Source organism: Euprymna scolopes, chromosome 46, assembly GCF_053919585.1.
Source record: "Euprymna scolopes isolate OS-2025 chromosome 46, ASM5391958v1, whole genome shotgun sequence".
NCBI lineage: Eukaryota > Metazoa > Mollusca > Cephalopoda > Sepiida > Sepiolidae > Euprymna > Euprymna scolopes.
The window spans coordinates 64,643,975-64,661,312 of NC_136527.1; the positions used below are offsets into that span (position 1 = coordinate 64,643,975).

Here is a 17,338-nt window from a genome sequence, read left to right on the forward strand (position 1 = left end):
TTTTCCACACTTGTTTTTGTGGTCGTCCAAGAAATCATTTAACAAAATTTAAATTCCTAAAAACAATTTTATTTTTCGAAAAATGAAATAGAAAAGCAAAGATATTTTAAATATTCAAAGAAAACGTTAAATGACATGCAAATTAATATTCTGTATTTTACAAAACCGACATCATACTTAAAGAAAGTCAACTTGTTACAAATACTGTAAGTTTTATAACAGAAAAAAATTCTCCATGATCACTGATGTAATATTTATTAAAAACAATAATGACATTCATATTTCATAAACTAATTAAGGACTAGCCCTAGATAGTATCCTAATTGTTCAAGGAAGAACAAATTTAATATGATAAAGTCTTAGCAAATTGATTTCGGCTCAGACAAAATATTATCGTTAAATCAAGGCAGTCACACAATTATTTGTCTCCTAAATATGAAATAAAACGGAATAAAAATACTCATTTCCATCCAAAACAAATGATATGAAAATCCTGACAAAAAATCTAGCATTTTACAAGTATTAGAAATTTTTATTGCAATTGAGAAATATATTTCAGAATAGTTTTGTTTTTATCATTCATTATTTTGTATATTTCATCTCTTTGTACATTTCATTGGAATTTTAGCATTAGTATTCTGCACCATATCGTTTTTATTGAAAAAGTCACATATTTCAGAGAAATATCAATTCTCACATTTGTTTGCAATTCAATTTTCTTTTAAAAAGAGACAAAAACCTTCCAGCAATATAGTTTCAATTCACTATTTGTACGCCGTGGTTGGTTGTAAGACTGCAAAATAATATTGTTTTAATTATTTGTTTGTGTTGCAACATATGATGTTACGTTGTAAATTAAGCAAATATGGTATTTTTTAAAATTGTTATTCAATTTTCACCCCAAACAAGTCACAGTGCCACTTTGAAGCAGAGGGACTTAATTAGCAGGGTTATTATGAAGGGAGATGAGTAGAAAGATGTTTGTTAACATTACACTTTAACTTCTGCATATCAGTGCAGTTGGGAAAGCAGAATCCCGGAAAGGAGTTCCAAAGACCCGCAGTTCTGGGGAAGAAACTATTGGAGTAAAAGGCTTTCTTGCACCTAGGGATCTCTACTGTAAAGGGGTGAGATTTAGTAGCGTGTCGAGTTTGTCGGAGGGTAGTTACGTCGAGGAGGTACAAGTGTTTGCAGTTCGTCAGAGCATTCACCATTAAAGTATTTGTAGAACAGGCAGAGGGATGCAACATCTCGTCGATGGGACAGAGGCTGAAGCCTAGATGACAGTTCAGGACCTATCAGGTTGGCGACTCTCTTTTGAACCTTGTCTATTAAATCTCCATTTAAAGAATTGGTGGAGGAAATACGAAATAAGGATTCTGAAAGCACATTCCATCCGACACTGGTTTACTGCCAACCTAGTGTCATGTATCAAAAAAACACACACAACCTGATTTGTTTGTATTATTTGTTGATTTTTAATATAAAGGAGAATTTATTTAAACAAAAATTTTCTGTGTAGTTAACAAAACATTTTCATAAACGAATGTTGATGTGTTTAAATGAGATTTTTTGATTTTCCCATTTATTGTTTTCGAGACCAATTTTTATCAAATAGTAAATCTTTAGTTTAATTCACAAAACTGTGAAGAAAACGAACGAAACATTGTAGAGATAAGTTTAGGAACTTTTCCGTTTATTTAACAAACGAAATAGAATTTTAACAATACACAAATATATTTACACATCTTTTATTAAATTATTATTATTAAAATATTCAATTTACTTGCCTAAAATTATAAAAAAATATTATTTATAAACTATTTACAAATATTTTTATCGCTAAATTTAATGTTTTTAAAAATATTAAAATATAAACTGATGGAATTTAAGTTCTTCTATAAATCGAGAGTTTTGCAAATTCTTGGTTTTCCAAACGTTTTTATATTTTTCAAAATTTAAATGTATTTTTTTATAAATGTAAATTAAATATAAATCGCATTATTGTAGTGAATGAAGATAATTTAACAAGGCAGTCACACGATGCATGTGCTTGTATATTAATAGGTTTTGTAAAAAAAGAAAATAAAACACAATTTACATTTAAAAATAAATATTTAATATTTTTCGCAAATCATAAAGAAAAAGTTGATTAATCATATATAATGAGCTCATTCTAACATGAGGAATTATTTGATAAGACACCATCGCTCCATTCGTTTATTAACAAGAAAACCACACATTGCACAAAAAGTTCTGTAAATCTTCAATTATATAAGAAATCAATGAATAAAACCAAGAATTCAGGTTGTGTACGTTTGCGTTAACAATCAAACAGATTGGAATATATCCCAGTTGAGTCTTTTGATTTCTGGAGTCCTTATTCAATATTTTATCCCAATTTTATATTTAAATGTAATCTTAATCGCATCATTTTGTAGCATATCAGGTATAATACAAACAATTATCATTTTAATAATGGTTTTATTTATGTGTGTTGGAACATCTAATGTTACATTGTATATGATGTAAATACTTTATTAGAATATATCGTCATATTTAATTTAAAAGAGCAACATTTTTTAGAAATCCAATTTCTGTGCTTTTGGTTCGGTTTTGCTTAAACATATGTAAAAGCTAAGCAATATATATTTACAAGAATATACGTTTGCTTGCATTATATGTTTGTATGCAGCATATTTGATTTCTTTTAAAAAGCAGACAACTATACCCTAAAATATTCTTTTTCAAGTATATATTTACATATGTTGTCATATAAATTCTTTTGTTCTAAAAGAACAGATGCACATCATGCAAGTTTACGGGGTTTTTCTTGTGTGCTTTCGCATATGTTCCAACATATGATCTTTCCTAGCAAAAGAAGAGCCACATACTCTACAAGAATATGGTTTCTCTCCAGTATGCGTTCGCATATGTTGCAACAGATGGTCTTTTCTTGCAAAAGAAAAGTCACATATTTCACATGAATGTGGTTTTTCTCCAGTGTGTATTCGTGTATGTCGCAACATATGTTGTTTCTGTGTAAAAGAAGAGCCGCATACTTCACAAGAATATGGTTTCTCTCCAGTATGTGTTCGCATATGTCGCCACATGTTTTCTTTTATTGTAAAAGAAGAACCACATACTTCACAAGAATATGGTTTTTCATTAGTGTGCATTTGTATGTGTTGCAACTTAGTTTGTTTTGATGCAAAAGATGAGCCACACAGTTCACAAGAATATGGTTTCTCTCCAGTATGTGTTCGCATATGTTGCAATAGACTGTGGTTTTGTGAAAAGGAAGAGCCACATATTTCACAAGAATATGGTTTCTCTCCAGTATGTGTTCGCATATGTTTTAATACGCCTGATTTCCTTGCAAAAGAAGAGCCACATACTTCACAAGAATATGGTTTCTCTCCAGTATGTGTTCGCATATGTTTCAACACGCCTGATTTCTCTGCAAAAGAAGAGCCACATATTTCACAAGAATATGATTTCTCTCCAGTATGCGTTCGCATATGTCGCAACATCTTTTTCACTGTAAAAGAAGAGTCACATATTTCAGAATGATAAAATAATCCGCAAAATTAACAATTTAAAGATAAAATCATATAAAGTATGTTAATATTTTTTAAATATTCTGCAAAATTAAAAAAACATTTGTAATGCACTGTCATATATTGTGAGAGACAAATATTTGTGGAGAATGGTTGAAAAACATAACATATTACTCAATTTTTTTTATTAAAATAAGTTTTTGTGTAAAGGACCATGAGACTCGTTTTCTCATTGCAGTTGAAGAAGGAAATCAACGCAATTATCGTTGAAGGAAAACTTGAAAACGCAATTATACTTGAAACCAATGACTGTTGATTTAAGATTAAAACAATAAAACTAAAAGCAAGTACGGTTGAAGGAAAACTTCAAATCAATTATGGTAAAAGGGATACGTAAATGTAATTAGGTGCTATTTTACAATTTGTCATTGTGCCGAGGGAGACAACTCTCTTTTACTAAGATAATAGTTCATATTTTAATCTCATGATTTAGGATGCTCAAACTAATGATACTTTAAAATAGATAAAAAACATTAAAAAAAAGAAAGCTGCAATGAATTTCTTTAACATTAATACAAAATGTAGCCTTACATGACTATTAAGAGAATTGTTTCTGTTTTCATGTCATAATTTATGGCGCTAAAACCAACGAACCAACAATATCTTTATTAGACAAAAATCTTTTTAGTTTTTGTGATTTTGCACAAGCAAAAAACATGTAAATGAAAAAGACTAAAATTCAAACAACTTTTTCCAAAAATCTGGAACAGAACCCTTGTATTTAATCAGCAGGTTAGCATACTCACATTTCTTTGGTACAAGGATTGTCAATGGTACTGTGGATAAAGTACTGAATAAATTCAGTTGTGACATGTTTTACTGTTCTTTAGGTTAAATTTTAAATCAATGCGGGAGAGCCAAAATACAAATTGATGTAACATGATTATGCTATCATTTCTGATGTAACAGGATTATATATATAATGTTATCCTTTTTGATGTGACAGGATTATGTTATCATTATGTGATGTAACAATATAATGTTATCCTTTTTGATGTGACAGGATTATGTTATCATTATGTGATGTAACAATATAATGTTATCCTTTTTGATGTGACAGGATTATGTTATCATTATGTGATGTAACAATATAATGTTATCCTTTTTGATGTGACAGGATTATGTTATCATTATGTGATGTAACAATATAATGTTATCCTTTTTGATGTGACAGGATTATGTTATCATTATGTGATGTAACAATATAATGTTATCCTTTTTGATGTGACAGGATTATGTTATCATTATTTGATGTAACAATATAATGTTATCCTTTTTGATGTGACAGGATTATGTTATCATTATTTGATGTAACAGGATTATATTATCATTATTTGATGTAACAAAGTTATGTTATCATTGTTTGATGTAACAAGATTATACTATGATTGTTTAATGTAACAGAATTATGTTATCATTTCTGATGTAACAGGAATATGTTATCATTATTTGCTGTAACAAGATTATGCTATCATTGTTTAATGTAACAAGATTATGCTATCATTTCGGATGTAGCAAGATTATGTTATCATTATTTGATGTAACAGGATTACGTTATCATTTCTGGTGTAACAGGATTATGTTATCATTGTTTTATGTAACAAGATTATACTATCATTGTTTAATGTAATAAATTGTTATCATTATTTTATGTAATGAGATTACGTTATCATCATTTGATGTAACAGGATTATGTTATCATTATTTGATGTAACAAGATTATGCTATCATTTCTGATGTAACAAGAATATGTTATCATTTTTTGATATAACAAGATTAGGTTATCATTATTTGATGTAACAGGATTGTGTTATTATTTGATGTAACAAGATTTTCTATTATTGTTTGATGCAATAAATTATGTTATCATTATTTGATGTAACAAGATTATGTTATCATTGTTTGATGTAACAGGATTATACTATGATTGTTTGATGTAATAAATTATATTAACATTATTTGATGTAACAATATTATGTTATCATTATTTGATGTAACAAGATTATGTTATCTTTATTTGATGTAACAAGATTATGTTATCATTGTTTGATGTAACAAGATTATGTTATCATTATTTGATGTAACAAGATTATGGTATCATTATTTAATGTAACAAGGTTATGCTATCATTATTTGATGTAACAAGATTATACTATCATTATTTGATGTAACAGGATTATGTTATCATTATTTGATGTAACAAGATTATGTTATCATTGTTTGATGTAACAGGATTATGTTATCATTATTTGATGTAACAAGATTATGTTATCATTGTTTGATGTAACAGGATTATGTTATCATTATTTGATGTAACAAGATTATTTTATCATTATTTGATGTAACAAGATTGTTATCATTATTTGATGTAACAAGATTATTTTATCATTATTTGATGTAACGAGATTATGTTATCATTATTTTATGTAACAAGATTATGTTATCATTATTTGATGTAACAGGATTATGTTATCATTGTTTGATGTAACAGGATTATGTTATCATTATTTGATGTAACAAGATTATGTTATCATTATTTGATGTAACAAGATTATGTTATCATTATTTGATGTAACAAGATTATTTTATCATTATTTGATGTAACAAGATTATGTTATCATTATTTGATGTAACAAGATTATGTTATCATTATTTGATGTAACAAGATTATTTTATCATTATTTGATGTAACAAGATTATGTTATCATTATTTGATGTAACAAGATTATGTTATCATTATTTGATGTAACAAGATTATTTTATCATTATTTGATGTAACAAGATTATTTTATCATTATTTGATGTAACAAGATTGTTATCATTATTTGATGTAACAAGATTATTTTATCATTATTTTATGTAACAAGATTATGTTATCATTATTTGATGTAACAGGATTATGTTATCATTATTTGATGTAACAAGATTATGTTATCATTATTTGATGTAACAAGATTATGTTATCATTATTTGATGTAACAAGATTATGTTATCATTATTTGATGTAACAAGATTGTTATCATTATTTGATGTAACAAGATTATTTTATCATTATTTGATGTAACAAGATTATGTTATCATTATTTGATGTAACAAGATTATGTTATCATTATTTGATGTAACAAGATTATGTTGTCATTGTTTGATGTAACAAGATTATGTTGTCATTGTTTGATGTAAAATAACGCAACTGGCCCTGACGGCATTCCAGTTATAGTGCTGCAAAAGCTTCAACCAGAACTTGCCTCCATACTTACAAAACTGTTTAATCGTTGCCTTAAGCAGAAGTGCTTTCCAACACCCTGGAAAACCTTATCATGCCCTGTATTTTAGAATTCAGGTGAAATGTCATCTCCCTCTCAGTACAGACCAATAAGTCTCCTGTGTGTCATGAGTAAGTTGCTGGAATCCATATTAAATAGAGAAATAGTCAACCACCTCAACAGAAACAACCTTCTTGGGTTTCCGCTCTGCTAGATCTACAGCAGATGTGCTAACGGTTATATCTCATAGGATTAGTGAATCTCTTGACAAAGGTTTCCTTTCCAGGGCAATTGCTCTTGACATATCAAAGGCCTTTGATAAGGTATGGCATAAGGGCCTACTTCACAAGATTTCCAGCTACGGTATAACTGGAAATGTTTTCCCAATCATTAAATCATTTCTCTTTGATAGGTTCATAAGAGTAGTGGTTGATGGGCAGAAATCAGAGGCCCACAGTATTAATGCTGGAGTCCCCAGGGGGTCCATCCTGGGCCCAACTCTCTTCCTGATATACATCAATGATCTCATAAAACACATACTTAAATCATTTGTTGACATCTATGCTTATGACATGACCATCTATGGCAACACATCAAAGCTGTAAATGACAAAGTTCTCGCTAATTCTGTTTCCTCTGATCTCGAGCGTGTGGTACAATAGAGGAAGAGGTGGCTGGTTACTTTTAATGCATCCAAAACCAAACTCCTATCTTTACATCATCAATGCTCTGATTCCCATCTGGCATCAATTGAAATGGATGGCTCTTGTCTTGGGGAGGCTCCATGTTTTGACAAGCTTCTGGGCTTGAGCTTTACTCCTGATCTGAAATGGAAAACGTATATCAAATCTGTTGCCAGGAACGCTGGGAAAATTGTGGGATCCTTCTACCGCTTCAGAAGATATCTCACTACTGATGCAATTCTCTATGTGTATAAAAGCCAAGTACGTCCAAGGATGGAGTACTGCTGCCACATCTGGGCAGGAGCTGCTAAAAACAGCCTATTCTGCCTTGACAGAGTACAAAATAGACTTTGTGGCTTAGTGGGGGATGCCCTTTTCTCTTCCCTGCAACCTCTCTCCCACAGAAGAGACGTTGCGAGCCTGTCTTTGTTTTATCGTTACTTCCATGGCAGGTGCTCGTCTGAGCTCCAATCCCCCATTCCTCTTCGCCAATCTTTCAAAAGAAACACCCGTCTGGCTGAAACTACTGCCAATACTTTTCCCCACTCTTTATCTGTGCCTAAATCCAAACGTAGATTCCATGAGCAAAGCTTCTTTCTTAGAACTGCACGCCATTGGAACTCTCTGTCGCTTGCCTATTTACCACCTGACTACAACTTGGACGTCTTCAAGTCCAACATAAACAAACTCCTGACAAACCGCTCCTGAAGTAAGACACTCTATCAAAACCCCAATACTAATGATTACTACAATACTATCTCCCTGATTAATGTACATGCAATAACCCTGATACCTGAGTGGCCTTCGGGCCTTGATAAGTGGTAATCCACATGTAAAAAAAAAACAAATGTAACAGGATTATGCTATCATTGTTTAATGTAACAAGATTATGCTATCATTATTTGATGTAACAGGAATATGTTATCATTATTTGATGTAACAAGATTATGTTATCATTGTAGGATGTAACAAGACTATGTTATGTCTTTTTATTTTTAAAACTTATAAAATCGGATGTTTTAGTGGCATTTTAATATAAATGTGAAGGAAAAGTATTATAATACAAATTAAAATAATTTAGAGTCAATATTTAATATTGAAGCGAAAAGCTACATAATTATGTCAAGACAAAAACTGGTTTAAAAATACTAAAATTAACAAGTAATAAAAAGTATTACATGACGATTATACTTCCGGCAGCATAATATAATGAAATAATATATTAAATGGCTTGAATTAACAATCATACATATACTGTTCTAGAATTTTATTTTTATTCAAAATAATTAATACATCTATAATTTAAAACAGACAATAAGCACACATCTGACGATAACAAATGCAAAAAATTAAATGTTACACCATGTATCCATCCATTCTGTAAATGACCAATTATTAGATTAAAACAGTTAGATTTTTTTTAGATTTTTAATATAAATTTCATTGTAACATACCAACTTGACAGGAATTACATCATGATTTACTAAAAATCATATTGCATATATATGCAATATGATTTTTAGATTTTTAGTAAATTTTTATATATATGTGCCATTTTCGATTTTTATCTTGGCAGGAATTACGTCATGATTTACTAAAAATCATATTGCTGAAAATAAACAAAAATTCAGGAAAATGAATATCATTTAAAGTACTGATCCCAAATACTAATAGTATTTTTTTAAAACAGATAAGTATAAACTATGACGTTTATAATCATGTTTTACCAGCAAAAAAATAAAATCCTGCCTTACAAAATTGCTGCATTCTCATATTTGAAGAATACAAATCCATGTATGCCTGTTATAGCGGCCAAAGAAAGTAAGAGTTATCGCCCTTCATAGATCCTAGAAAAAGACCGGAGAGTTCTAGGGAGAGAGAGAAAATCAACATAACGGGCATCGCTTAGACATTTAATATCGTCTGTAATTAATTTTATTTTTGCCACAAATAAGTTGCTTTAAATTAAAATGAGCTTATTTGAATTCTTCGGAGATTTTGAGTGATTTGTATATTTTTATTTATTTGTTTGCAGACTATTATCCTCGTCTTCTATAGTGATTGTCTCATGATGTTTTGGCCAACTATTCCTCTGGCCTTTGTCAGGTTGTCAACAGTGATGAGATAGAAATGCTGAATCTTCACCTGTATCTTCAGTAATTATTGCCTACCATAGCAATTTCAATCCTACTCAGGCGGCCAGAGGAGTATTTGGCCAAACCATGGTGAGACAACAACAACTATGGCAGGTAGTAATTGCTGAGGATGCAGTTAGGAAATTCAGCATTCCCATCCTATTGCGGTTAACAACCTGATGAAGGCCAGAGGAATAGTTGGCCGAAACGTCATGAACCAAGAACTACAGAAGATAAGGATAATAGTCCGCAAAGAAAAATAAATTGAGCTTGTCTACTTATTATTTGAATTCTATGATTCCAACATTTTTTGTCGATACAACAAAATTTGGTAGCTGGTCAACAAAATCATTTTTCTATAGCATTCTTAAACCGGCTGCAGTAGCAAACACTACCATTTGCACATCAACCACACTGTCCGATTTTGCAGGAGGCACATTGCAAATAAATGTGCACATACAAACATTATTCACATTATTTCACAAGAGTCAATCGAACAGACAATAATTACTTCTCAATTACATGCACTAACAGAACAAAGTAATCCAATACACACACTAACAGAACAAGGTAATCCAATGCACACACTAGCAGAACAAGGTAATCCAATGCACACATTTACAGAACAAGGTAATCCAATGCACACACTTACAGAACAAGGTAATCAAATACACACACTAACACAATGCAACACTGCTGTATAAAACGGAAAAATGATTAAACATAACCAACGATTTTAATCGTAGCGATCATCTCACATAGAAAAAAAAACAATTTTGAAGATAATTTTAAATGTAAAACTCAATGGAATTTTTTTTCCAAATTATAAGTTTGGACTAATTAACAGCTACGTTACATGAGAAACTATTTACAAATAAAAAAAACTATAACTATACTAAAAAAATCTTCTGAAGCTTGACTGAAAATGTAAAATATCTATGGAAAATTGTGTTTAACCTAATATTACCAATAACCTATTCAATAATCTTATAATATTTATTTTTTCAATGGACAAACAAAATACAGTATTTACATATTGTCACATTCAACTTTATACACAAAACTGTAGCCTTAAAATAGGCTACAGACCATTTTGTGCATAGTTAATATATAATAGAGAAAATATATATATATTAGAGAAAATATAATATATTACAAAAAATAAATAAAAAGGCACCATATTAGATATTATTAGAAAAAATATATTACAGAAAAGAAATTTAAAAAATTAAAAAGTACCATATTAGATATTATCAGAGAAAATATAATATATTACAGAAAAGAAGTTAAAAAGTACCATATTAGATATTATTAGAGTAAATATATTACAGAAAAGAAATTAACAAAATTAAAAAGTACAATATTAGATATTATTAGAGTAAATACATTACAGAAAAGAAATTAAAATATTAAAAAGCACTATATTAGATATTATTAAGGTAAATATATTACAGAAAAGAAATTAAAAAATTGAAAGTACCATATTAGATATTATTAGAGAAAATATATTACAGAAAAGAAATTAACAAAATTAAAAAGTACCATATTACATATTATTAGAGAAAATATATTACATAAAAGAAATTTTTAAAATTAAAAGTACCATATTATATATTATTAGAGAAAATATATTACAGAAAAGAAATTAAAAAATAAAAAGTACCATATTAGGTATTATTAGAGAAAATATATTACAGAAAAGAAATTAACAAAATTAAAAAGTACCATATTAGATATTATTAGAAAAAATATATTACATAAAAGAAATTGTAAAAATTAAAAGCACCATATTAGATATTATTAGAGAAAATATATTACAGAAAAGAAATTAAAAAAATTAAAAGTACCATATTAGATATTATTAGAGAAAATATATTACAAAATATAAATTTAAAAAATTAAAAAGCACCATATTAGAAAATTATATTACAGAAAAGAAATTAAAAAATTTTAAAGTACCATATTAGATATTATATAACACCAACAGAATAAAAAAAAACTGCAATTACAAATGGACCAAATGAAATATAAAAGAAATGAAAAATTATGTCCAAAATTTAAAAAGAATATGACTGCAGTCAGAATTATAAAATGCGAATAATTGTTTCTTAAAAGAAGACAGATTTATATGAATTATTGAATAAAGGTAATTTTAAGACAGCATTATTTATTAAAGGTCAAAATGTTGTAGATAAAAATGCATTTTAAGAAAACATTTTTTATTTAAGGTCAAAATGTCGAAGATAATGCATTTTAAGAAAACATTATTTAGAGTGCAATGAATAATTTACAACTATTGAAAGCGAAATTATACTTTAGATATTAAAAAGATCTTTATAATGTAAATGCAGCGAATTGGACCAAGGAAAAAGGCTTAAGTTTTGTGCACTAAATTATTCACTTATATATTGTTAAAAAATTTAGCATGCTATTATTTGTTTAAATGGTACAATTATTACCGAAATAGTTTAGCTATGAAAACACTTTGTTTTCATGTATGAATCACACTAGAAAGAAGATGATTGCTTCAATTTTTTCCGTATTATTTAATATTAAATCAAATTCAGAAATCAAATAAAGAATTCTTAATAAACCAGAGATTGGACCTGATTTAATGCTTTAATGTTCACCAGGATTAAAGAGGCATAGATGAATCCGAGGTTTCGCATAGAAAAACAATATTAAACATTGAATTACCAACTAAATTTGATCCTCCAAAAAATGCATTTGTAGAAAGATTGTCTCTATAAAAAAGGTTAAAAATATTGGACATAAAAGTAAACAATGGCACAATGAAATAAAGTAAAAAGTTTTAAAAAAATTACTAAAAAAAAAGGGAAGCCAAAAAAATCAAGAAATTGAAGGAACAGATATTAAACAAAATTAATATGAGCTTACCATTTGATTTCGGTTCAGATCTACCAAAAAAAAAAAAAAAGTTGAAAAAATAAAAATAACTTTAATGAGAACAAGTAACACAGTTGCAAATGTCACAATTAATAAAAAGTTAAAATAACTTTGTGTATATGTTTTCTTTTGTGAAGGAAGATGTAAAAATGGCTGCCAAATTTGAACTAAAACCAAATATTCAATCAAGGTTTTTACAGAAAACAAATGTTCCAATCATCTAATTAAGAAATGGGAGTATCACTGAAGCAAGTAGCCTTTGCACACAGTCTATGTAAATATGTAAAGAGATTCTTGTTTTTGTAGACTTCTCCATAGGATTGAAAAATGCACTAAGGATTATCAGTAACCTCTGCCTAATTATGAAACGATTTTTGCTTAGCTCAAGAGAGAGGATTGTTATTAGTTTGACTTAAGTAACGCTTAATCACAAAGACTGGTGGACAAAGAACAACGCTTGCCTTTTGTTCCACAGCTTATCAATGATACTCGATTGCAGAAAAAAATCAATGACACACTATATATGTTTAGTGGACAGAATGCTTATTTTATAAGTCTTTGTCCTTACCTGTGTATATTGCTAGCACCAACTCGTTTTAGATTAGCCACGTGGACACTTAGATCTGTGTTCACTTGAATTTACAACTTGCAAATATACATACCTGTCCATGCACACTTGGGATTATCTGTGTCATGTCACTTTTATCATTCTTATTTTTGATATCATTCTTATTTTTGATATCATATTTATTTTTTGATATCATATTTATTTTTGATATCATATTTATTTTTGATATCATATTTATTTTTGATATCATTCTTATTTTTGATATCATATTTATTTTTGATATCATTCTTATTTTTGATATATTTATTTTTGATATCATATTTATTTTTGATATCATACTTAACCTGACATACCTCAAATTCAACGCCAAAAACTTTAAAGGATTTTAAAGATTAAATATACCTGCTACATTTACCAAAAGACGACAATTTTATTTTCGTTGGTTTTTTGCCTAATCATCAAATAATAGCCATAAAAATATCTTTTTGGCACTCATCATAAGTCAGCAAAAAGATCCTTGAAAGCAATGAAGAAAGGCGTGCACTTTCTCGGTCACATGTCTCTGTTCATGTGACGTCCAATCAGTAACATTCTTTGCCTGAAAATAATTTACCACAGAATTGCAGTAGTTCAAAACCCTTTCTAATTTTTCGTTTTCTAATTCAGACACTGTCAAATTTCCTTCAATTTATGCCAAACAGTATTTGTAATTCACTAAACACTCTTCCTTATTGTTATACAAACACTTTTGTTTTTCCTTTCATGAGACAACATTTGTTATTTACAAATAAAATATTTTGGTTTTAATGTAACGTGGCCGTTACACTTTACTTCAGTAATTCTTAAAAACAAAACTGGAAATAAATAAACAAAACCTATTTCTATTTTACAAACCATTTTTATTCCCATTACTTTTGACACCATTTTGTCTCCTGCAACCACATGTTTATTTTATCAAGCACTCATTTCTCCCTTCCCCGATTGCATGCCAATCACAACTGACCCATTCTCATCCTTGCTATTTATGCATCCATTTTCTTTGATGTCAACTTTCTTTCTCTGACCTCACGTCAGCCATATGCTGCCCATTTCTTGCCTGCATGACAAATAATATTTTTGTAATCTAATACGATTTTTTTTAAAACTAATACTATTTTTTTCAAACATACATTTTTTTTAAAACTAACACGATTTTTTAAGACTAACACTATGGGGAATCACCAAACTTCTGGATTTCTCTATGCTCCCTGCCTCAAGCATCTCATCCACTGCTTTGTTCACCATTGCTCTGTTTTAGGTGTGCAATACAAGGTCTTTTTTATAGCTCTCTGTGTCGATGCTCATTTTTACAGTATCTGTCACACCCAGAAACTTACTAGCCTTAGTGTACAGGTCTCTATTTCTTCGTAACAGAGGCATAAGATCTTTTTCTGAACTTCTCCGGAACCTCCACTTCTTATCTGAAATTTTGTAGTTATCCTTATTTGCTAATGATATGCAATTCATCTTCCCTGCCTTATAAATCATAGTAAATATAGACGCCATTTTTTTTATCGAAAATTCAGAGCATTTAAATCATAGTAAATGTAGACGCCATTTTTTTTCGAACCTAAAATCATGTTTTCTATTCAAGTTTTCTATGATTAAAAAAAAATTCAAATTTTCTATGATTAAAAAAAAATTCAAGTTTTCTATGATTAAATAAAAAATTCAAGTTTTCAATGATTAAAAAAAAAATCACAGTGAGATATTTGTCGTCCCACTACAAACTCCAGTGATGTTTCTTCTTTCATTCTCAAGTGAGATCCATTCGCTGTATGTTTTCTTATTTGTTAGGGAGGACCCTGGTTTTATTGATTTAAAACCGTATGCAGTACTGAGATCTATCAATGCTCTGTAAGTGTTTGCATTTACTCTAATGTTGGTTGTGTTAGCTGAGTCTTCTGTCCCTAATAGACATATCAGGGTGGTATCAGACACTTGTTGTCATGGCTCACTGTGGTTGAGCGTGAGCCATTTTCCCATTTTTTCCTCTTTAACTTTCTAGCCATGTGGTCCATTTCACCCTTTAATAAGTTTTGCACCTACAAAATTGTCTTTCATGTATAGCGAGCAGCGTTTTTCTCATCGTGTTTGTGTTTGACTCTACATTTGCCTCTGCACATGACAAACTTCCATGAGTTCGGGAATTGGTTCATTCATGCTGGGACTTGTATTCACTCTGTCCTCTCCCCAGATTATACCTGTCATCTGAGATATTTGGATTATTTTTAATAATAACTAATTTCACTTCTAGTTCCTATAACCCTTTGACAAAATATGTTTTTTTTTACTTGTTTCTGGACTAAGGAGTCAAGCCGTTGGCCACTTTCATAAGCTCTTTCTGCCAACCATAACACTTGCTCAAAATATATTGCCAACCTCCCATTAGGGTGTTGTACTACTCTTGCCAGTTCTACTAAATACTTGTGAGGGTTATCGTCCATACTGCAATGCTTTCATACCTACTGTCACTTAATTTCCTCCCATGTTATTTGAGTGTTATCATTCGTCACTAGCCGGTGAATTATGGTATCTATGGAATCCTTTGTAGTTAACAGGGCAGACCGGCACTTCTCTTGTGCAGACAACACTGCAATAAAAAAGAACCTTTCCAGGTCCCTTGTCTATATTTCATACCTGTGCCCATCATTATTGCCTACGCCATGTATATTATTTAAATGTGATACACATTGGGGAGGAGCCGGAGGGGACCCCTAATGTAAACAGAAAACAGTAAAATCTCGTAAAAATGTTAAATCGATAAATGTCGGCATGTTATTTACAGAAAAATGGTTAATTAACCTGCAGAAGCACCTGTTAAGCTACACAAGTTCTATAATTGAGCCCCCCCAAAAAGAACGAAAAACATCACCTGTTAAGCTACACAAGTTCTATAATTGAATCCCCTCTCCAAAGAATAGAACAAAAAACATAAACATGTTTGTTGCTTATGTTTTTGTAAACCGCTCATGAAAACTTTGTTTTGGATCAGTTAAAATACATTAACAACTGCCTAAGAAAAAAAAAAAAAAAATGAATCACATATTTTTTTTTAAACTTCCTTATTTAAAATGTCCACTTAAAAATTCCTGCACGATGTGATAAGTCACTTCACTAGACCTATTCGCACGTGGGTGGATCATGGAAGAAAAACACTACTGAAGGCAGTAAAATGACATAAAATAGTCCCAAGGTCCAGAGGTTCATGCAAACGGTAAATTTGCGACGGGTTTTATTATCAGATTTGTTGTCAGCGACCTCGAATACCCCTAAAAAAACAAATTAGATTGGTTGGTGTTCTGTTGTAGCATAAGGTAATATTTACCGTTCTCTTTCACTTTATTTAGTTTTTTTTTTTTTTTCATAGTTCTTTCCGGAAGTAATTAATATCTAGTTCAATTTTTTTTAAAAATTTATTTCCTACTTCGGCCATAGTTTAAAATACTGATTTCTCCCTCTGATTCTAATGACAGGTGCCCGAAAAAAAATGACGTCTCGATTTTCAGCGATAAACCGTAGAAGTACCAAAGTTTCGCTATAATCTCTGGAATTCAGTTAAAATAAAATCTTCAAAAAAAGATACATTCATTTTTTAAAAAATTTAAGTGAAATTTATCTAATCCTAATTACCGGCATTTTCCATCAAGAAAATTCTAACACAATGTGAAATCTTTTGAAAGTTTATAAAAAATATATTTACAAAAAAGATGAAATAATTAAAGTTATACTTACATTTAACGAATTTTTTTCGTTTGATTTGTGTGATGGAAATCTTTGTTCGGGTTTTAAGAGTTGCGTACGTTTTTTGATTTGAAAGGCAGAATTAAGTGAATAATCTCTTCAAGGTCAAAAATAGCGCATTTCGTCATCAAAACTGAGCTTTTCTATAGCGTTTCTTTCCCCATCTCTTTAACACTCGTAAGTTTTTTATTATTAATTATTGTAAACACCATTTTATTTATTTGCTATTATTGTTGCTAAATTCATATTGTTATCATTTTTAAATTTAAGTCAATAAGTCTTAACTTACATTCTGAACAAGATTTGGTTGTCAAATTATTCAATCGAGTAGTCGGTGGTGCGCGGTGCGGTGCGCATGCGTTGTCGCTTCAAACGAAACA

General features: G+C 29.7%; 1 long non-coding RNA gene across 1 annotated transcript; it reads right to left on the bottom strand.

Moving 5' to 3' along the window:
* Positions 1 to 229: 229 nt before the first annotated feature.
* LOC145270814 (uncharacterized) lies at positions 230 to 17,338 on the bottom strand. The gene is made up of 3 exons (XR_013865579.1): positions 16,950 to 17,338; positions 12,599 to 12,618; positions 230 to 3,541 (listed from the first exon to the last, which is right to left on the bottom strand). It is a non-coding gene; the product is annotated as an uncharacterized LOC145270814 (long non-coding RNA).